A 24,699-nucleotide genomic window follows, 5' to 3' on the forward strand; every position below is an offset into this window, starting at 1 on the left:
ACAGTACCAGTGGTGTGTCACGACAGTACCAGTGGTGTGCCACGACAGTACCAGTGGTGTGTCACGACAGTACCAGTGGTGTGCCACGACAGTACCAGTGGTGTGTCACGACAGTACCAGTGGTGTGCCACACGACAGAACCAGTGGTGTGACACACGACAGAATCAGTGGTGTGTCACGAGACAGTACCAGTGGTGTGTCACGAGACAGAACCAGTGGCGTGGAACACGACAGAACCAGTGGTGTGACACACGACAGAACCAGTGGTGTGGCACACGACAGAACCAGTGGTGTGACACACGACAGAACCAGTGGTGTGGCACACGACAGAACCAGTGGTGTGGAACACGACAGAACCAGTGGTGTGGCACACAGAATCAGTGGTGTGTCACGAGACAGAACCAGTGGTGTGACACACGACAGAACCAGTGGTGTGTCACGAGACAGAATCAGTGGTGTGTCACGAGACAGAACCAGTGGTGTGGCACACGACAGAATCAGTGGTGTGTCACGAGACAGTACCAGTAGTGTGTCACGAAACAACCAGTGGTGTGACACACGACAGAACCAGTGGTGTGACACACGACAGAACCAGTGGTGTGACACACGACAGAACCAGTGGTGTGACACACGACAGAACCAGTGGTGTGACACACGACAGAACCAGTGGTGTGGCACACAGAATCAGTGGTGTGTCACGAGACAGAACCAGTGGTGTGACACACGACAGAACCAGTGGTGTGGAACACGACAGAACCAGTGGTGTGACACACGACAGAAGCAGTGGTGTGCCACACAACAGAAATAGTGGTGTGACACACGACAGAACCAGTGGTGTGACACACGACAGAACCAGTGGTGTGACACACGACAGAACCAGTGGTGTGACACACGACAGAACCAGTGGTGTGACACACGACAGAACCAGTGGTGTGACACACGACAGAACCAGTGGTGTGACACACGACAGAACCAGTGGTGTGGCACACGACAGAACCAGTGGTGTGACACACGACAGAACCAGTGGTGTGGCACACGACAGAACCAGTGGTGTGACACACGACAGAACCAGTGGTGTGACACACGACAGAACCAGTGGTGTGGCACACGACAGAACCAGTGGTGTGACACACGACAGAACCAGTGGTGTGACACACGACAGAACCAGTGGTGTGGCACACAGAATCAGTGGTGTGTCACGAGACAGAACCAGTGGTGTGACACACGACAGAACCAGTGGTGTGGCACACAGAATCAGTGGTGTGTCACGAGACAGAACCAGTGGTGTGACACACGACAGAACCAGTGGTGTGGAACACGACAGAACCAGTGGTGTGACACACGACAGAAGCAGTGGTGTGCCACACAACAGAAATAGTGGTGTGACACACGACAGAACCAGTGGTGAGACACACGACAGAAACAGTGGTGTGACACACGACAGAACCAGTGGTGTGACACACGACAGAACCAGTGGTGTGACACACGACAGAACCAGTGGTGTGGCACACGACAGAACCAGTGATGTGACACACGACAGAACCAGTGGTGTGACACACGACAGAACCAGTTGTGTGACACACGACAGAACCAGTGGTGTGACACACGACAGAACCAGTGGTGTGACACACGACAGAACCAGTGGTGTGACACACGACAGAACCAGTGGTGTGACACACGACAGAACCAGTGGTGTGGCACACGACAGTACCAGTGGTGTGACACGACAGTACCAGTGGTGTGGCACACGACAGTACCAGTGGTGTGACACACGACAGTACCAGTGGTGTGACACACGACAGAACCAGTGGTGTGGCACACGACAGTACCAGTGGTGTGACACGACAGTACCAGTGGTGTGGCACACGACAGTACCAGTGGTGTGACACACGACAGAACCAGTGGTGTGACACACGACAGAACCAGTGGTGTGACACACGACAGAACCAGTGGTGTGACACACGACAGTACCAGTGGTGTGCCACACGACAGAACCAGTGGTGTGCCACACGACAGAACCAGTGGTGTGACACACGACAGAACCAGTGGTGTGACACACGACAGTACCAGTGGTGTGCCACACGACAGAACCAGTGGTGTGACACACGACAGAACCAGTGGTGTGACACACGACAGAACCAGTGGTGTGACACACGACAGAACCAGTGGTGTGACACACGACAGAACCAGTGGTGTGACACACGACAGTACCAGTGGTGTGCCACACGACAGAACCAGTGGTGTGCCACACGACAGAACCAGTGGTGTGACACGACAGAACCAGTGGTGTGGCACACGACAGGACCAGTGGTGTGCCACACGACAGAACCAGTGGTGTGACACGACAGAACCAGTGGTGTGGCACACGACAGAACCAGTGGTGTGCCACACGACAGAACCAGTGGTGTGACACACGACAGAACCAGTGGTGTGACACACGACAGAACCAGTGGTGTGACACGACAGAACCAGTGGTGTGCCACACGACAGAACCAGTGGTGTGACACACGACAGAACCAGTGGTGTGACACACGACAGAACCAGTGGTGTGACACACGACAGAACCAGTGGTGTGGCACACGACAGTACCAGTCGTGTGGCACACGACAGAACCAGTGGTGTGACACACGACAGAACCAGTGGTGTGGCACACGACAGTACCAGTGGTGTGGCACACGACAGAACCAGTGGTGTGACACACGACAGAACCAGTGGTGTGACACACGACAGAACCAGTGGTGTGCCACACGACAGAACCAGTGGTGTGACACACGACAGAACCAGTGGTGTGACACACGACAGAACCAGTGGTGTGACACACGACAGAACCAGTGGTGTGACACACGACAGAACCAGTGGTGTGCCACACGACAGAACCAGTGGTGTGACACACGACAGAACCAGTGGTGTGACACACGACAGAACCAGTGGTGTGACACACGACAGAACCAGTGGTGTGACACACGACAGAACCAGTGGTGTGACACACGACAGTACCAGTGGTGTGGCACACGACAGAACCAGTGGTGTGACACACGACAGAACCAGTGGTGTGACACACGACAGAACCAGTGGTGTGACACACGACAGAACCAGTGGTGTGCCACACGACAGTACCAGTGGTGTGACACACGACAGAACCAGTGGTGTGACACACGACAGAACCAGTGGTGTGACACACGACAGAACCAGTGGTGTGCCACACGACAGTACCAGTGGTGTGACACACGACAGAACCAGTGGTGTGACACACGACAGAACCAGTGGTGTGACACACGACAGAACCAGTGGTGTGACACACGACAGAACCAGTGGTGTGCCACACGACAGTACCAGTGGTGTGACACACGACAGAACCAGTGGTGTGACACACGACAGAACCAGTGGTGTGACACACGACAGAACCAGTGGTGTGCCACACGACAGTACCAGTGGTGTGACACACGACAGAACCAGTGGTGTGACACACGACAGAACCAGTGGTGTGACACACGACAGAACCAGTGGTGTGCCACACGACAGTACCAGTGGTGTGACACACGACAGAACCAGTGGTGTGACACACGACAGAACCAGTGGTGTGTCACACGACAGAACCAGTGGTGTGACACGACAGAACCAGTGGTGTGACACACGACAGAACCAGTGGTGTGCCACACGACAGTACCAGTGGTGTGACACACGACAGAACCAGTGGTGTGACACACGACAGAACCAGTGGTGTGTCACACGACAGAACCAGTGGTGTGACACGACAGAACCAGTGGTGTGACACACGACAGAACCAGTGGTGTGTCACACGACAGAACCAGTGGTGTGACACACGACAGAACCAGTGGTGTGCCACACGACAGTACCAGTGGTGTGACACACGACAGAACCAGTGGTGTGACACACGACAGAACCAGTGGTGTGTGACACACGACAGAACCACACGACAGAACCAGTGGTGTGAACCACACACGACAGTACCAGTGGTGTGACACACGACAGAACCAGTGGTGTGACACACGACAGAACCAGTGGTGTGTCACACGACAGAACCAGTGGTGTGACACACGACAGTACCAGTGGTGTGACACACGACAGAACCAGTGACACACGACAGAACCAGTGGTGTGTGACACACGACAGAACCAGTGGTGTGTGACACGACAGAACCAGTGGTGTGACACACGACAGTACCAGTGGTGTGACACACAGTGGTGTGACACACGACAGTACCAGTGGTGTGACACACGACAGAACCAGTGGTGTGTCACACGACAGAACCAGTGGTGTGACACACGACAGAACCAGTGGTGTGACACACGACAGAACCAGTGGTGTGACACACGACAGAACCAGTGGTGTGACACGACAGAACCAGTGGTGTGCCACACGACAGTACCAGTGGTGTGACACACGACAGAACCAGTGGTGTGACACACGACAGAACCAGTGGTGTGACACACGACAGAACCAGTGGTGTGACACACGACAGAACCAGTGGTGTGACACACGACAGAACCAGTGGTGTGACACACGACAGAACCAGTGGTGTGACACACGACAGAACCAGTGGTGTGACACACGACAGAACCAGTGGTGTGACACACGACAGAACCAGTGGTGTGACACGACAGAACCAGTGGTGTGACACACGACAGAACCAGTGGTGTGACACACGACAGAACCAGTGGTGTGCCACACGACAGAACCAGTGGTGTGACACGACAGAACCAGTGGTGTGCCACACGACAGTACCAGTGGTGTGACACACGACAGAACCAGTGGTGTGACACACGACAGAACCAGTGGTGTGACACGACAGAACCAGTGGTGTGACACACGACAGAACCAGTGGTGTGACACACGACAGAACCAGTGGTGTGACACACGACAGAACCAGTGGTGTGACACACGACAGAACCAGTGGTGTGACACACGACAGAACCAGTGGTGTGACACACGACAGAACCAGTGGTGTGACACGACAGAACCAGTGGTGTGACACACGACAGAACCAGTGGTGTGACACGACAGAACCAGTGGTGTGACACACGACAGAACCAGTGGTGTGACACACGACAGAACCAGTGGTGTGACACACGACAGAACCAGTGGTGTGACACGACAGAACCAGTGGTGTGACACACGACAGAACCAGTGGTGTGACACGACAGAACCAGTGGTGTGACACACGACAGAACCAGTGGTGTGACACACGACAGAACCAGTGGTGTGACACACGACAGAACCAGTGGTGTGACACGACAGAACCAGTGGTGTGCCACACGACAGTACCAGTGGTGTGACACACGACAGAACCAGTGGTGTGACACACGACAGAACCAGTGGTGTGACACGACAGAACCAGTGGTGTGACACACGACAGAACCAGTGGTGTGACACACGACAGAACCAGTGGTGTGACACGACAGAACCAGTGGTGTGACACACGACAGAACCAGTGGTGTGACACGACAGAACCAGTGGTGTGACACACGACAGAACCAGTGGTGTGACACGACAGAACCAGTGGTGTGACACACGACAGAACCAGTGGTGTGACACACGACAGAACCAGTGGTGTGACACGACAGAACCAGTGGTGTGACACACGACAGAACCAGTGGTGTGACACACGACAGTACCAGTGGTGTGACACGACAGAACCAGTGGTGTGACACACGACAGTACCAGTGGTGTGACACACGACAGAACCAGTGGTGTGGCACACGACAGAACCAGTGGTGTGACACGACAGAACCAGTGGTGTGACACACGACAGAACCAGTGGTGTGACACGACAGAACCAGTGGTGTGACACACGACAGAACCAGTGGTGTGACACACGACAGAACCAGTGGTGTGACACACGACAGAACCAGTGGTGTGACACGACAGAACCAGTGGTGTGACACACGACAGAACCAGTGGTGTGACACGACAGAACCAGTGGTGTGACACACGACAGAACCAGTGGTGTGACACACGACAGAACCAGTGGTGTGACACACGACAGAACCAGTGGTGTGACACGACAGAACCAGTGGTGTGCCACACGACAGTACCAGTGGTGTGACACACGACAGAACCAGTGGTGTGACACACGACAGAACCAGTGGTGTGACACGACAGAACCAGTGGTGTGACACACGACAGAACCAGTGGTGTGACACACGACAGAACCAGTGGTGTGACACGACAGAACCAGTGGTGTGACACACGACAGAACCAGTGGTGTGACACGACAGAACCAGTGGTGTGACACACGACAGAACCAGTGGTGTGACACACGACAGAACCAGTGGTGTGACACGACAGAACCAGTGGTGTGACACACGACAGAACCAGTGGTGTGACACGACAGAACCAGTGGTGTGACACGACAGAACCAGTGGTGTGACACACGACAGAACCAGTGGTGTGACACGACAGAACCAGTGGTGTGACACGACAGAACCAGTGGTGTGACACACGACAGAACCAGTGGTGTGACACACGACAGAACCAGTGGTGTGACACGACAGAACCAGTGGTGTGACACACGACAGGTAACTATCAAGTGAACGATGACAGAAAATACTTGAGTGTTGGTGACAGGTAACGGGTTATCAGTGATAGAAAACGGGTGTCGGGTGACTGGTATACAAAATATTAGTGGAAAATGATAGATGGTGAGTCACTGATGATTGATGGGGGACAGGAAACAGGAATTTGGGTTGTTAATAACATAAAATGAGTGATGGTTGATTCCTAAGACTGTGTTAATTGTGACAACCAACAGGTGTTTGGTGACTGTTTATACATAACAAGTGTTGGGTAAGCTTTCAGAAAAATAACGGGACCACGGTTCGAGCCTCAAGTCTACCTTTGTTTATATATATATATATATATATATATATATATATATATATATATATATATATATATATATATAATATATATATATATATATATATATATATATATATATATATATATATATATATATATATATATATATATATAAATATATATATATATATATATATATATATATATATATATATATATATATATATATATATATATATATATATATATATATATATATATATATATTAGTTTCTACAAGCACAAGAATACTACATAGAAAGCCCCTTGTTATGCTGATCATTTACCGCAAATTAGGTCAGTTTTGTCCCAGGATGCTACCCACAACAGTCCACTAACACCCAGATACCCAATTTGGGGAACATAGACAACCGGTGTAGGGAAACATGCCCAATATTTCTACCCTCGCTGGGAATCGAACCCGATCACTCGCCGTGTGAAGCGAGACTTTTAGCCACCAGGCCACGGGGCCTGGTGGCTACAATTGGTCCTCTTCCTGGTCCTGACTGCTTAGTCACTCTAGCTGTGTAAACTTCAAAACAATCTGGACACAACAACATACTTAAGGAGATTGTGGTCAGCAAAACTCCTTAGTCAGCCTTGCATAATAAAAAGAAAACGACGCCAAGCTTATTTACTGGCAGGGGAGACTATTGAATTTCTCGTTCCGGGTCTGTTAGTAAGTTTATTCGGGTATAGGTACACATAAATACGGTAACATAAGTTTTCATACACAGCAGCATATGTGTAGATTACCCAGGATAAACCTTAAAATTTAAAAGCTCAGTGAATGTACACTGAGATGTGTGTATCTTAGTGAACATACACTGAGAGTTCATATAAATCCCCAATTAAAGTATGAAAGTATCCTTGACTGGTGGTGAACAAGTGTACTAGATTTTAAGCCTAATAAACCAACTAACCAATAAAGTTCCAAATCAGACCTAAATATTATAATCAAATAAAAAACAGTAAACCAGTACGAGTCATAGTCACGTCATTAAAGATTCCCTCAATCTACTGTATTATGTACTTGTTAGTAAAGTTCACGATAAGGATCTTCAGCAATACGTCTGTGGTGTCTATTGGTTTAGAAGAGAGAAACTGGAAAAAGATACTCACGGAAAATTTAAATTTCACGAAGAAAACCAAAATTTAAGAAGTCAAGCGAGGCTTCGAACGAGTTGTTGACATTGATGGCGGCAGCGTGGAGAACGTCCAACATGGCGCCCGGCGACACCTTACCCAGATTTCTTCACCACCGGCGGCAGCGTGGAGAACGTCCAACATGGCGCCCGGCGACACCTTACCCAGATTTCTTCACCACCGACAGATAATTCTCCTAAAGAGGAACTACGGAGTTTGTCATGGACAGTGAAATGATGGAACACAGGTATCCACACTGAAATTCAAGCTTCCTTTCACAGCTCTAAACAGTTAGGGGAAACTATAATGGTGCCATATATATGTGTCAATCCATCAAGCGAGGTAGTAGAGACAAGTAAGTTTATTTAGACACAGGTACACATAAGTACAATCATCACACATAGTGTAAATTACACAGTATAACCCAAAATAAATCAAAGTGACATATTTCCACTGGGGTCCTTGATAATTCTCTTTTCAAAACTTTCTTCGTTCCACGCGGTCGAACCTGGTGAGGGTCCAGGTTCGACTCCCGGTGAAGGAATCGAACCTTACACCGGTTGCCTATGTTCCCCATCAGTAAAATGGGTACCTGGGTGTTAGTGGACTGGTGTGGGTCGCATCCTGGAGACAAAACTGACATAATTTGCGGGAAATGCTCAGCATAACAAGCAACTTTCTATATAGTAGTATATCACTGATGTCAACTATCGTCTGTATACCTTGTACATGTATCTGTACCTGTAGGAATAAAGATATTTTTATTCGTAAACTTTCTAGAGTATCCCCTTACTAAGAAATCCATTTCTGACGATAAGGTCACTGCCTCCTGCTATGCCAAGGCAGAGTGATGATACGACGCAGTAACAACGAACCCACACCAAACATCACATTTGTAATCATGAAGGCCTCTCAAAAACTCTAGGAACAAAATAACCGAACCAGCAAATGACACATTACACCATGGAATATTGAGACACCTTCGTGTGTAGGAACACCACACTACGGTAGCCTCTTCCTTCTTATTAGCCTAGCTTATAAACCAAAGAATTATTTTGTCGTTTAAGCGCGTACATCCATCGTCGCAATATATGTGCGAAAAATCGGGACTAAACCTCGTGAAATCATTGCGTTTGACAGTTGTTACATGTATTAGCAAATTTAAACTGATACAGAAAAAACACAAAAATCTACGGTAGTTGTCACCCACATTTCACTATCAGGAGGAGACTCCTCTAATTTATACACACTGCTCATACAGAGGTATATACACTGCTCATATAGAGGTATATACACTGCTCATATAGAGGTATATACACTGCTCATACAGAGGTATATACACTGCTCATACAGAGGTATATACACTGCTCATATAGAGGTATATACACTGCTCATACAGAGGTATATACACTGCTCATACAGAGGTATATACACTGCTCATATAGAGGTATATACACTGCTCATACAGAGGTATATACACTGCTCATACAGAGGTATATACACTGCTCATATAGAGGTATATACACTGCTCATACAGAGGTATATACACTGCTCATACAGAGGTATATACACTGCTCATATAGAGGTATATACACTGCTCATACAGAGGTATATACACTGCTCATACAGAGGTATATACACTGCTCATATAGAGGTATACACACTGCTCATACAGAGGTATATACACTGCTCATATAGAGGTATATACACTGCTCATATAGAGGTATATACACTGCTCATACAGAGGTATATACACTGCTCATACAGAGGTATATACACTGCTCATATAGAGGTATATACACTGCTCATATAGAGGTATATACACTGCTCATATAGAGGTATATACACTGCTCATATAGAGGTATATACACTGCTCATACAGAGGTATATACACTACTCATACAGAGGTATATACACTGCTCATATAGAGGTATATACACTGCTCATACAGAGGTATATACACTGCTCATACAGAGGTATATACACTGCTCATACAGAGGTATATACACTGCTCATACAGAGGTATATACACTGCTCATATAGAGGTATACACACTGCTCATACAGAGGTATATACACTGCTCATACAGAGGTATATACACTGCTCATATAGAGGTATACACACTGCTCATACAGAGGTATATACACTGCTCATACAGAGGTATATACACTGCTCATACAGAGGTATATACACTGCTCATATAGAGGTATACACACTGCTCATACAGAGGTATATACACTGCTCATACAGAGGTATATACACTGCTCATATAGAGGTATATACACTGCTCATATAGAGGTATATACACTGCTCATACAGAGGTATATACACTGCTCATACAGAGGTATATACACTGCTCATATAGAGGTATACACACTGCTCATACAGAGGTATATACACTGCTCATACAGAGGTATATACACTGCTCATATAGAGGTATACACACTGCTCATACAGAGGTATATACACTGCTCATACAGAGGTATATACACTGCTCATACAGAGGTATATACACTGCTCATATAGAGGTATACACACTGCTCATACAGAGGTATATACACTGCTCATACAGAGGTATATACACTGCTCATATAGAGGTATACACACTGCTCATACAGAGGTATATACACTGCTCATACAGAGGTATATACACTGCTCATACAGAGGTATATACACTGCTCATATAGAGGTATACACACTGCTCATACAGAGGTATATACACTGCTCATACAGAGGTATATACACTGCTCATATAGAGGTATATACACTGCTCATACAGAGGTATATACACTGCTCATATAGAGGTATACACACTGCTCATACAGAGGTATACACACTGCTCATACAGAGGTATATACACTGCTCATATAGAGGTATATACACTGCTCATACAGAGGTATATACACTGCTCATACAGAGGTATATACACTGCTCATACAGAGGTATATACACTGCTCATACAGAGGTATATACACTGCTCATACAGAGGTATATACACTGCTCATACAGAGGTATACACGCTACTCATACAGAAGTATACACGCTATTCAGACAGCTATACACACTGCTCATACAGAGGTATATACACTGCTCATACTGAGGTATATACACTGCTCATACAGAGGTATACACGCTACTCATACAGAGGTATACACGCTACTCAGTTATACACACTGCTCATACAGAGGTATATACACTGCTCATACAGAGGTATATACACTGCTCATACAGAGGTATACACGCTACTCATACAGAGGTATACACGCTACTCATACAGAGGTAAACACGCTACTCATAGAGGTATACACGCTACTCATACAGAGGTATACACGCTACTCATACGGAGGTATACACGCTACTCATACAGAGGTATATACGCTACTCAGGCAGTTATATACACTGCTCATACAGAGGTATACACGCTACTCATAAAGAGGTATACACGCTACTCAGTTATACACACTGCTCATACAGAGGTATATACACTGCTCATAGAGGTATATACACTGCTCATACAGAGGTATACACGCTACTCATACAGAGGTATACACGCTACTCAGACAGTTATACACACTGCTCATACAGAGGTATACACACTGCTCATACAGAGGTATACACGCTACTCAGAAATTATACACACTGCTCATACAGAGGTATACACACTGCTCATACAGAGGTATACACACTGCTCATAGAGGTATACACACTGCTCATACAGAGGTATACACGCTACTCAGACAGTTATACACCCTGCTCATACAGAGGTATACACACTGCTCATACAGAGGTATACACACTGCTCATACAGAGGTATACACGCTGCTCAGAGGTATACACACTGCTCAGGCAGGTATACACCCTGCTCAGACAGGTATACACACTGCTCATACAGAAGTATACACGCTGCTCAGGTATACACACTGCTCATACATATGTATACACATTGCTCAAACAGGTATACACACTGCTCATACAGAGTTATACACATTGTTCAGAGGTATACACACTGCTCATAAACAGGTATACACACTGCTTATACAGAGGTATACACATTGTTCAGAGGTATATACACTGCTCAAACAGAAGTATACACACTGTTCAGAGGTATACACACTGCTCATACACAGGTATACACACTACATTCCGTATGCTCTCTGAGTTTTCACATATAAGTTGCCTTATCTTCTTACTCCGTGCTCGGCCTCCTGTTGTTCGGTGGAGGGTTGTATATCACTGCTACAATTATTACTGGCCTCGTATAGTTATCTCTGATATACAGTTTTTGAGTTAACATATTTGCAGAATCACCAGTTTCTGCATACATCTCCTGGCTCGCCCAGTGTATGTCTTGGAGTATTTTGTATGTCCCCATCATATCCCTTCTTACGTGAACGAAGTATCAGCGTGCAACACAAACACACCATTAATAACGAACACTATTTGAAAGGAGATTTAATTTCAGAAACGAGAGAGAGAGAGAGAGAGAGAGAGAGAGAGAGAGAGAGAGAGAGAGAGAGAGAGAGAGAGAGAGAGAGAGAGAGAGAGAGAGAGAGAGAGATTTAACGAAATTTTAAACGCTTAGTAAACAGAAGTGAACTGAAAGCGCTTGCGTTAAGCGCTACTCTGAACATGATATAAAATATATGTTAAAAAAAAAACGAGGTGTTTACGTACGTATTATTTATATATGCAGAATGTAGGTTAGTTGTAGACAGGGAGGAGCAACACTCAGGAGGAGCAACACTCAGGAGGAGCAACACTCAGGAGGAGCAACACTCAGGAGGAGCAACACTCAGGAGGAGCAACACTCAGGAGGAGCAAAACTTAGGAGGAGCAACACTCAGGAGGAGCAAAACTTAGGAGGAGCAACACTCAGGAGGAGCAACACTCAGGAGGAGCAACACTCAGGAGGAGCAACACTCAGGAGGAGCAACACTCAGGAGGAGCAACACTCAGGAGGAGCAACACTCAGGAGGAGCAACACTCAGGAGGAGCAAAACTTAGGAGGAGCAACACTCAGGAGGAGCAACACTCAGGAGGAGCAACACTCAGGAGGAGCAACACTCAGGAGGAGCAACACTCAGGAGGAGCAACACTCAGGAGGAGCAACACTCAGGAGGAGCAACACTCAGGAGGAGCAACACTCAGGAGGAGCAACACTCAGGAGGAGCAACACTCAGGAGGAGCAACACTCAGGAGGAGCAACACTCAGGAGGAGCAACACTCAGGAGGAGCAACACTCAGGAGGAGCAACACTCAGGAGGAGCAACACTCAGGAGGAGCAACACTCAGGAGGAGCAACACTCAGGAGGAGCAACACTCAGGAGGAGCAACACTCAGGAGGAGCAACACTCAGGAGGAGCAACACTCAGGAGGCGCAACACTCAGGAGGAGCAACACTCAGGAGGAGCAACACTCAGGAGGAGCAACACTCAGGAGGAGCAACACTCAGGAGGAGCAACACTCAGGAGGAGCAACACTCAGGAGGAGCAACACTCAGGAGGAGCAACACTCAGGAGGAGCAACACTCAGGAGGAGCAACACTCAGGAGGAGCAACACTCAGGAGGAGCAACACTCAGGAGGAGCAACACTCAGGAGGAGCAACACTCAGGAGGAGCAACACTCAGGAGGAGCAACACTCAGGAGGAGCAACACTCAGGAGGAGCAACACTCAGGAGGAGCAACACTCAGGAGGAGCAACACTCAGGAGGAGCAACACTTAGGAGGAGCAACACTTAGGAGGAGCAACACTCAGGAGAAGCAACACTTAGGAGGAGCAACACTTAGGAGGAGCAACACTCATGAGGAGCAACACTTAGGAGGAGCAACACTCAGGAGGAGCAACACTCAGGAGGAGCAACACTTAGGAGGAGCAACACTCATGAGGAGCAACACTTAGGAGGAGCAACACTTAGGAGGAGCAACACTTAGGAGAAGCAACACTCAGGAGGAGCAACACTCAGGAGGAGCAACACTCAGGAGGAGCAACACTCAGGAGGAGCAACACTCAGGAGGAGCAACACTCAGGAGGAGCAACACTCATGAGGAGCAACACTTAGGAGGAGCAACACTTAGGAGGAGCAACACTCATGAGGAGCAACACTCAGGAGGAGCAACACTTAGGAGGAGCAACACTCATGAGGAGCAACACTCAGGAGGAGCAACACTTAGGAGGAGCAACACTCAGGAGGAGCAACACTTAGGAGGAGCAACACTCAGGAGGAGCAACACTCAGGAGGAGCAACACTTAGGAGGAGCAACACTTAGGAGGAGCAACACTCAGGAGGAGCAACACTCAGGAGGAGCAACACTCATGAGGAGCAACACTCAGCAGGAGCAACACTTAGCAGGAGCAACACTTAGGAGGAGCAACACTTAGGAGGAGCAACACTCAGGAGGAGCAACACTCAGGAGGAGCAACACTTAGGAGGAGCAACACTCATGAGGAGCAACACTTAGGAGGAGCAACTCTTAGGAGGAGCAACACTTAGGAGGAGCAACACTCATGAGGAGCAACACTTAGCAGGAGCAACACTTAGGAGGAGCAACACTTAGGAGGAGCAACACTTAGGAGGAGCAACACTTAGGAGGAGCAACACTTAGGAGGAGCAACACTCAGCAGGAGCAACACTTAGGAGGAGCAACACTTAGGAGGAGCAACACTCAGCAGGAGCAACACTTAGCAGGAGCAACACTTAGGAGGAGCAACACTTAGGAGGAGCAACACTTAGGAGGAGCAACACTCAGCAGGAGCAACACTTAGCAGGAGCAACACTTAGGAGGAGCAACACTTAGGAGGAGCAACACTTAGCAGGAACAACACTTAGGAGGAGCAACACTTAGGAGGAGCAACACTTAGGAGGAGCAACACTTAGGAGGAGCAACACTTAGGAGGAGCAACACTTAGGAGGAGCAACACTCAGGAGGAGCAACACTCAGCAGGAGCAACACTCAGGAGGAGCAACACTCAGGAGGAGCAACACTTAGCAGGAGCAACACTTAGGAGGAGCAACACTCAGGAGGAGCAACACTCAGCAGGAGCAACACTTAGGAGGAGCAACACTCAGGAGGAGCAACACTCAGGAGGAGCAACACTCAGGAGAAGCAACACTCAGGAGGAGCAACACTCAGGAGGAGCAACATTCAGGAGGAGTAAAACCTGGGAACAGCAACACCCGGGAACAGTAACACCCGGGAACAGAAACACCCAGGAACAGCAACACCCGGGAACAGAAACACCCAGGAACAGCAACACTCCACACCGGGGGTGAGGGGACAACACTGAGGGCCAGAGGCCACGCCCCTACACTACGGGAGGGAAGCAGGTGGGCGGGGCTTACCTCATTCTTGCCATCACCTGCTAACCCATTAATAACATCAATAAAAACAATCCCAACTAATCCCACATCTTTACAACAATATATACACTTGCTTGATACAGCATACACCAGTCTCTAGTAACCATGTATCCCTCAGAGAATTACCAACAAAGGCAGATAATGTTGAGAATAATGAAGAAATCGGCAGCCGAGATAATGTGGCAAGAAGAGGCAGGGTATATAAGCTGCGACTAGAGATGTGGAACCCCATACCCACGCCAGAAGCGGCCTACTCTTGACGCTCCTCGTCTACGACATTACTTCGTTTTTTTTCCAAGAGTAGCCACGGTGAGTGTCAATGTTGTTTCTAGATAAACACTGTAAGAGCAACGATACGGAGTTAAATGTTTGAACATTCAAGCTATTTTGTACGGGCAGCAAACGATGAGTTGGTTAATTAGGTTTCAAGACTCGGCTACACGAGGGTCATAAGCCTGCTTGTAACCTGTTCACTACCAGTCAAGAATACTTTAATACCTTAAACTGTGATTAATGTAAACTACCAGTGTATATACACAGACATACACCTCTCGGTGTACTTAAACTAACATACACCTCCCAGTATATATACACTGAGACATATACCTCTCAGTGTACATACACTAACATACCTCCCACTATATACACAGCCATTTAAACAGCGAGTTTGTCTTTTTATGACCAAATGTTAATATCTATTGAGGTTAATATGATTATTTTATACCCCACAGTTTATCCATGACCTGCTACTGTGTCACTTATTACTTGACCTGTCACTGTGTGTCACCCATTACTTGACCTGACACTGTGTGTCACCCATTACTTGACCTGACACTGTGTGTCACCCATTACTTGACCTGTCACTGTGTGTCACCCATTACTTGACCTGACACTGTGTGTCACTGGCCTATTACATGGCCTGCCACTGTATGTCACCTATTACATGACCTGCCACTGTGTGTGCCACTGACCTATTACATGACCTTCCACTGTATGTCACCTATTACATGACCTGCCACTGTGTGTGCCACTGACCTATTACATGACCTTCCACTGTATGTCACCTGTTACATGACCTGCCAGTGTGTGTCACTGACCTATTACATGACCTGCCACTGTATGTCACCCATTACGTGACCTACCACTGTGTGTCACTGACCTATTACATAACCTGCCACTGTATGTCACCTGTTACATGACCTGTCACTGTGTATGCCACTGACCTATGACATGACTTGCCACTGTATGTCACCTATTACATGACCTGCCAATGTGTGTCACTGACCTATTACATGGCCTGCCACTGTATGTCACCCATTACGTGACCTACCACTGTGTGTCACTGACCTATTACATGACCTGCCACTGTATGTCACCTGTTACATGACCTGTCACTGTGTATGCCACTGACCTATTACATGACCTGCCACTGTATGTCACTCATTACGTGACCTACCACTGTGTGTCACTGACCTATTACAAGACCTGCCACTGTATGTCACTCATTACATGACCTACCACTGTGTGTCACTGACCTACTACATGACCTGCCACTGTATGTCACCTATTACATGACCTGTCACTGTGTGTCACTGACCTATTACATGACCTGCCACTGTATGTCACCTGTTACATGACCTGTCACTCTGTGTCACTGACCTATTACATGACCTGCCACTGTATGTCACCTGTTACATGACCTGTCACTCTGTCACTGACCTATTACATGACCTGCCACTGTATGTCACCCATTACGTGACCAGCTACTGTGTGTCACTGACCTACATGACCTGCCACTGTATGTCACCTATTACATGACATGCCACTGTGTGTGCCACTGACCTATTTCATGACATGCCACTGTATGTCACTGTTACATGACCTGTCACTGTGTGTGTCACTGACCTATTACATGACCTACCACTGTATGTCACCTGTTACATGACCTGTCACTGTGTGTGTCACTGACCTATTACATGGCCTGTCACTGTGCGTGTCACTGACCTATTACATGACCTGCCACTGTATGTCACCTGTTACATGACCTGTCACTGTGTGTCACTGACCTATTACATGACCTGCCACTGTATGTCACCTATTACATGACCTGCCACTGTATGTGTCACTGACCTATTACATGACCTGCCACTGTAAGTCACCTGTTACATGACCTGTCACTGTATGTGTCACTGACCTATTACATGACCTGCCACTGTATGTCACCTGTTACATGACCTGTCACTGTGTGTCACTGACCTATTACATGACCTGCCACTGTATGTCACCTGTTACATGACCTGTCACTGTATGTGTCACTGACCTATTACATGACCTGCCACTGTAAGTCACCTGTTACATGACCTGCCACTGTGTATGCCACTGACCTATTACATGACCTGCCACTGTATGTCACCTATTACATGACCTGCCACTGTATGTCACCTATTACATGACCTGCCAGTGTGTGTCACTGACCTATTACATGACCTGCCACTGTATGTCACCTGTTACATGACCTGTCACTGTGTATGCCACTGACCTATTACATGACCTGCCACTGTATGTCACCTATTACATGACCTGCCACTGTATGTCACCTGTTACGTGACCTGCCACTGTGTATGCCACTGACCTATTACATGACCTGCCACTGTGTATGCCACTGACCTATTACATGACCTGCCACTGTATGTCACCTGTTACATGACCTACTACTGTGTGTCACTGACCTATTACATGACCTGCCACTGTGTGTCACCCATTACATGACCAGTCACTGTGTGTCACTGACCTATTACATGACCTGCCACTGTATGTCACCTGTTACATGACCTGTCACTGTGTGTCACTGACCTATTATATGACCTGCCACTGTATGTCACCTGTTACATGACCTGTCACTGTGTGTCACTGACCTATTACATGACCTGCCACTGTATGTCACCTGTTACATGACCTGTCACTGTGTGTCACTGACCTATTACATGACCTGTCACTGTATGTCACCTGTTACATGACCTGCCACTGTGTATGCCACTGACCTATTACATAACCTGTCACTGTATGTCACCTATTACATGACCTGCCAGTGTGTGTCACTGAGCTATTACATGACCTGCCACTGTATGTCACCTGTTACATGACCTGTCACTGTGTATGCCACTGACCTATTACATGACCTGCCACTGTATGTCACCTGTTACATGACCTGCCACTGTGTATGCCACTGACCTATTACATGACCTGCCACTGTGTATGCCACTGACCTATTACATGACCTGCCACTGTATGTCACCTGTTACATGACCTACTACTGTGTGTCACTGACCTATTACATGACCTGCCACTGTGTGTCACCCATTACATGACCAGTCACTGTGTGTCACTGACCTATTACATGACCTGCCACTGTATGTCACCTGTTACATGACCTGTCACTGTGTGTCACTGACCTATTACATGACCTGCCACTGTATGTCACCTGTTACATGACCTGTCACTGTGTGTCACTGACCTATTACATGACCTGCCACTGTATGTCACCTGTTACATGACCTGTCACTGTGTCACTGACCTATTACATGACCTGTTACATGACCTGCCAGTGTGTGTGCCACTGACCTATTACATGATCTGCCGCTGTATGTCACCTGTTACATGACCTGTCACTGTGTGTCACTGACCTATTACATGACCTGCCACTGTATGTCACCTGTTACATGACCTGTCACTGTGTATGCCACTGACCTGTTACATGACCTGCCACTGTATGTCACCTATTACATGACCTGCCACTGTATGTCACCTGTTACATGACCTGCCACTGTGTATGCCACTGACCTATTACATGACCTGCCACTGTATGTCACCTGTTACATGACCTGTCACTGTATGTCACCTGTTACATGACCTGTCACTGTATGTCACCTGTTACATGACCTGTCACTGTATGTCACCTGTTACATGACCTGTCACTGTGTGCCACTGACCTATTACATGACCTGCCACTGTATGTCACCTATTACATGACCTGCCACTGTATGTCACCTGTTACATGACCTGCCACTGTGTATGCCACTGACCTATTACATGACCTGCCACTGTATGTCACCTGTTACATGACCTGCCACTGTATGTCACCTGTTACATGACCTGCCACTGTATGTCACCTGTTACATGACCTGCCACTGTATGTCACCTGTTACATGACCTGTCACTGTATGTCACCTGTTACATGACCTGTCACTGTATGTCACCTGTTACATGACCTGTCACTGTGTGCCACTGACATATTACATGACCTGCCACTGTATTTCACCTATTACATGACCTGCCACTGTATGTCACCTGTTACATGACCTGCCACTGTGTATGCCACTGACCTATTACATGACCTGCCACTGTATGTCACCTGTTACATGACCTGCCACTGTATGTCACCTGTTACATGACCTGCCACTGTATGTCACCTGTTACATGACCTGCCACTGTATGTCACCTGTTACATGACCTGTCACTGTATGTCACCTGTTACATGACCTGTCACTGTATGTCACCTGTTACATGACCTGTCACTGTGTGCCACTGACATATTACATGACCTGCCACTGTATTTCACCTATTACATGACCTGCCACTGTATGTCACCTGTTACATGACCTGCCACTGTATGTCACCTGTTACATGACCTGCCACTGTGTATGCCACTGACCTATTACATGACCTGCCACTGTATGTCACCTGTTACATGACCTGCCACTGTATGTCACCTGTTACATGACCTGCCACTGTATGTCACCTGTTACATGACCTGCCACTGTATGTCACCTGTTACATGACCTGCCACTGTATGTCACCTGTTACATGACCTGTCACTGTATGTCACCTGTTACATGACCTGTCACTGTATGTCACCTGTTACATGACCTGTCACTGTATGTCACCTGTTACATGACCTGCCACTGTATGTCACCTGTTACATGACCTGCCACTGTATGTCACCTGTTACATGACCTGTCACTGTATGTCACCTGTTACATGACCTGTCACTGTATGTCACCTGTTACATGACCTGCCACTGTATGTCACCTGTTACATGACCTGCCACTGTATGTCACCTGTTACATGACCTGTCACTGTATGTCACCTGTTACATGACCTGTCACTGTATGTCACCTGTTACATGACCTGCCACTGTATGTCACCTGTTACATGACCTGTCACTGTATGTCACCTGTTACATGACCTGTCACTGTATGTCACCTGTTACATGACCTGTCACTGTATGTCACCTGTTACATGACCTGCCACTGTATGTCACCTGTTACATGACCTGTCACTGTATGTCACCTGTTACATGACCTGCCACTGTATGTCACCTGTTACATGACCTGTCACTGTATGTCACCTGTTACATGACCTGCCACTGTATGTCACCTGTTACATGACCTGCCACTGTATGTCACCTGTTACATGACCTGCCACTGTATGTCACCTGTTACATGACCTGTCACTGTATGTCACCTGTTACATGACCTGTCACTGTATGTCACCTGTTACATGACCTGCCACTGTATGTCACCTGTTACATGACCTGCCACTGTATGTCACCTGTTACATGACCTGTCACTGTATGTCACCTGTTACATGACCTGTCACTGTATGTCACCTGTTACATGACCTGTCACTGTATGTCACCTGTTACATGACCTGCCACTGTATGTCACCTGTTACATGACCTGCCACTGTATGTCACCTGTTACATGACCTGTCACTGTATGTCACCTGTTACATGACCTGCCACTGTATGTCACCTGTTACATGACCTGTCACTGTATGTCACCTGTTACATGACCTGTCACTGTATGTCACCTGTTACATGACCTGCCACTGTATGTCACCTGTTACATGACCTGTCACTGTATGTCACCTGTTACATGACCTGCCACTGTATGTCACCTGTTACATGACCTGTCACTGTATGTCACCTGTTACATGACCTGCCACTGTATGTCACCTGTTACATGACCTGCCACTGTATGTCACCTGTTACATGACCTGCCACTGTATGTCACCTGTTACATGACCTGTCACTGTATGTCACCTGTTACATGACCTGTCACTGTATGTCACCTGTTACATGACCTGCCACTGTATGTCACCTGTTACATGACCTGCCACTGTATGTCACCTGTTACATGACCTGTCACTGTATGTCACCTGTTACATGACCTGTCACTGTATGTCACCTGTTACATGACCTGTCACTGTATGTCACCTGTTACATGACCTGCCACTGTATGTCACCTGTTACATGACCTGTCACTGTATGTCACCTGTTACATGACCTGCCACTGTATGTCACCTGTTACATGACCTGCCACTGTATGTCACCTGTTACATGACCTGTCACTGTATGTCACCTGTTACATTACATGACCTGTCACTGTATGTCACCTGTTACATGACCTGCCACTGTATGTCACCTGTTACATGACCTGTCACTGTATGTCACCTGTTACATGACCTGTCACTGTATGTCACCTGTTACATGACCTGTCACTGTATGTCACCTGTTACATGACCTGTCACTGTATGTCACCTGTTACATGACCTGTCACTGTATGTCACCTGTTACATGACCTGTCACTGTATGTCACCTGTTACATGACCTGTCACTGTATGTCACCTGTTACATGACCTGTCACTGTATGTCACCTGTTACATGACCTGTCACTGTATGTCACCTGTTACATGACCTGTCACTGTATGTCACCTGTTACATGACCTGTCACTGTATGTCACCTGTTACATGACCTGTCACTGTATGTCACCTGTTACATGACCTGTCACTGTATGTCACCTGTTACATGACCTGTCACTGTATGTCACCTGTTACATGACCTGTCACTGTATGTCACCTGTTACATGACCTGTCACTGTATGTCACCTGTTACATGACCTGCCACTGTATGTCACCTGTTACATGACCTGTCACTGTATGTCACCTGTTATAAATATAAACTAACAACAAAGCTAATTATCAACACTTTTGTTATTATTATATTGTTATCAGGGGTTAACGTCCCACACTTAGCTCATCAACTAATCTGTATTTTATATCAAAATTAATTAGAGAGATGTTCTAACATTTCTTAATTGGTCATCTGTGATAAATTACGGTCGTTTTAGTAACTCAAAATGTGTAAGAATTCAATTCGTTCATTACTGTTCAAATTATGTGAAATTTAAAAAAAAATACGAAATGATATGGGAAATTTGATATCCGTGTTGTAGCGATGATACTATAAGACGGGCAGGTAAAAGGTTGATCGCGAAAAAAAGGTCACAATGCCTTGACTGTAACAATACACATATATATTTAGCAAGACACTTGAGCAAACACCAGGATATATTTATCAGAACACGTTTCAGTTCTGGGACCTTGATCACTTTTAGCCCACAGAAGTTAATGGTTCAAGTCGGAGCGAAACGTCTCTTATGTGCGAGTTGCGTGCGGGTTGATCGCGATCTACCAGCATAGTGCAGAGGGATTTTATTAGATAGCTGGGTAAGAAATTAATGACATAGATTACAAAGAATCTGGAAGACGAGGTGTAAATATTGGGTTTAAACCTTACATCACGAGTGAAGGACTCGGCTGTGTGACCCTTACGAGTTTACAGCTTGGTTCTGATTATAACAACCCAAACCATACCACGGGCGGGGATAGAACCCGCGATCACAGAGTCATGAAACTCCAAACCGACGCGTTAGCCACTGGGTCAGCTGGCCCAATGGCTTTGTACTCCTGTCATAACATCGTGAGTTCTAACAACTCTCCTCTTTCACAGTGTACACTAGTCCTCAACCTTCTAGAATAAAAGGGCCAATCTGAAAAGCCTAATTTAAAGGCAGGCCACAGTTTCCAGTTGCTTTTACATACATCATGCCGCACTAGTAGTAATAATGGTGGTTGTCAGAGGCGGTGGCTAAGATTTTGGTGTAAAATGGCTTTAAGTATTTTGTAACTGTTGACGCTGTGTAGTGTGGAACCTAAATAGAAGTGAATTTATAATTTCACGTGAAGGCAGCAGCCATTTCCTAGAAGGGCCACATACGACCCTCGGGCCACAGGTTGGGGACCCACGAGTCTACACTGTAAATGTTCTCGACTCCATCCCACATACATCATACTGAAAAATCCTGCTGTGTCGAAAATTCTCATTTTATTCATTAATAACTATAATGTAATGAACACTAGTTAGTGTTCAATATAATAGAAACTCGGGAGGTTAACTAATCTGATTATTTCGAAGAGGACCCCGGAAGGGGGTCGAAGTATACAGATCAATTAATCTCCTGAGTTTCAGTCTGTGTGGGTTATTATTCATTAATGATCAGCATGGTGAGCACTTGCAGAAGGTTAATAATATAGACTTGCACAGAGGGTTGCAAGATTCAGTAACACTTGATCTTATAGCAACAATGATGTATACCCCACTTGTTGCAAACACTGACACTGTCGACACTAGTGCAGAAATGATCTCGTTGTTCAACATGGATAGATCTGCAGGCCAGACAGAACTTTCACTCGACAACAGCACCATCACCTTAAATCCCGGGCCTCTGTGGCGGCACTTTCACAACCTACTTGTTGAAGAGAGCTCTCAGAGTGCCAGAAAAGATGCCATGTACGCGACAACATTCTTGGCCATCAACGTGCCAATGTGAGGCAACATTACTGGTGATCAACGTACCAGTGTGAGGCAACATTACTGGTGATCAACGTGCCAGTGTGAGGCAACATTACTGGTGATCAACGTGCCAGTGTGAGGCAACATTACTGGTGATCAACGTACCAGTGTGAGGCAACATTACTGGTGATCAACGTACCAGTGTGAGGCAACATTACTGGCGATCAACGTACCAGTGTGAGGCAACATTACTGGTGATCAACGTACCAGTGTGAGGCAACATTACTGGTGATCAACGTACCAGAGTGAGGCAACATTACTGGTGATCAACGTACCAGTGTGAGGCAACATTACTGGTGATCAACGTACCAGTGTGAGGCAACATTACTGGTGATCAACGTACCAGTGTGAGGCAACATTACTGGTGATCAACGTACCAGAGTGAGGCAACATTACCGGTGATCAACGTGCCAATGTGAGGCAACATTACTGGTGATCAACGTACCAGAGTGAGGCAACATTACCGGTGATCAACGTACCAGACTGAGGCAACATTACCGGTGATCAACGTGCCAGACTGAGGCAACATTACCGGTGATCAACGTACCAGACTGAGGCAACATTACCGGTGATCAAC

The 24,699-nt window shown here is 47.0% G+C and overlaps 2 protein-coding genes across 5 annotated transcripts in view; one reads left to right on the forward strand and one right to left on the reverse strand.

The window, feature by feature from the left end:
• The window catches only part of LOC128704007 (COMM domain-containing protein 4), a 175,147-nt gene that overhangs the window by 68,404 nt on the left and 82,044 nt on the right, over positions 1 to 24,699 (reverse strand). The gene's annotated exons all lie outside the window — the stretch shown is intronic.
• Positions 15,604 to 24,699, forward strand: part of LOC138854670 (uncharacterized) — an 80,384-nt gene continuing 71,288 nt past the window's right edge. Inside the window, exon 1 of the mRNA XM_070099216.1 lies at positions 15,604 to 15,675. The gene's annotated coding sequence lies outside the window, so the exon portion shown is untranslated. The remainder of the gene's footprint in view (positions 15,676 to 24,699) is intronic.

The sequence above is a fragment of the Cherax quadricarinatus genome, chromosome 66, assembly GCF_038502225.1.
Source record: "Cherax quadricarinatus isolate ZL_2023a chromosome 66, ASM3850222v1, whole genome shotgun sequence".
NCBI classification, from domain to species: domain Eukaryota; kingdom Metazoa; phylum Arthropoda; class Malacostraca; order Decapoda; family Parastacidae; genus Cherax; species Cherax quadricarinatus.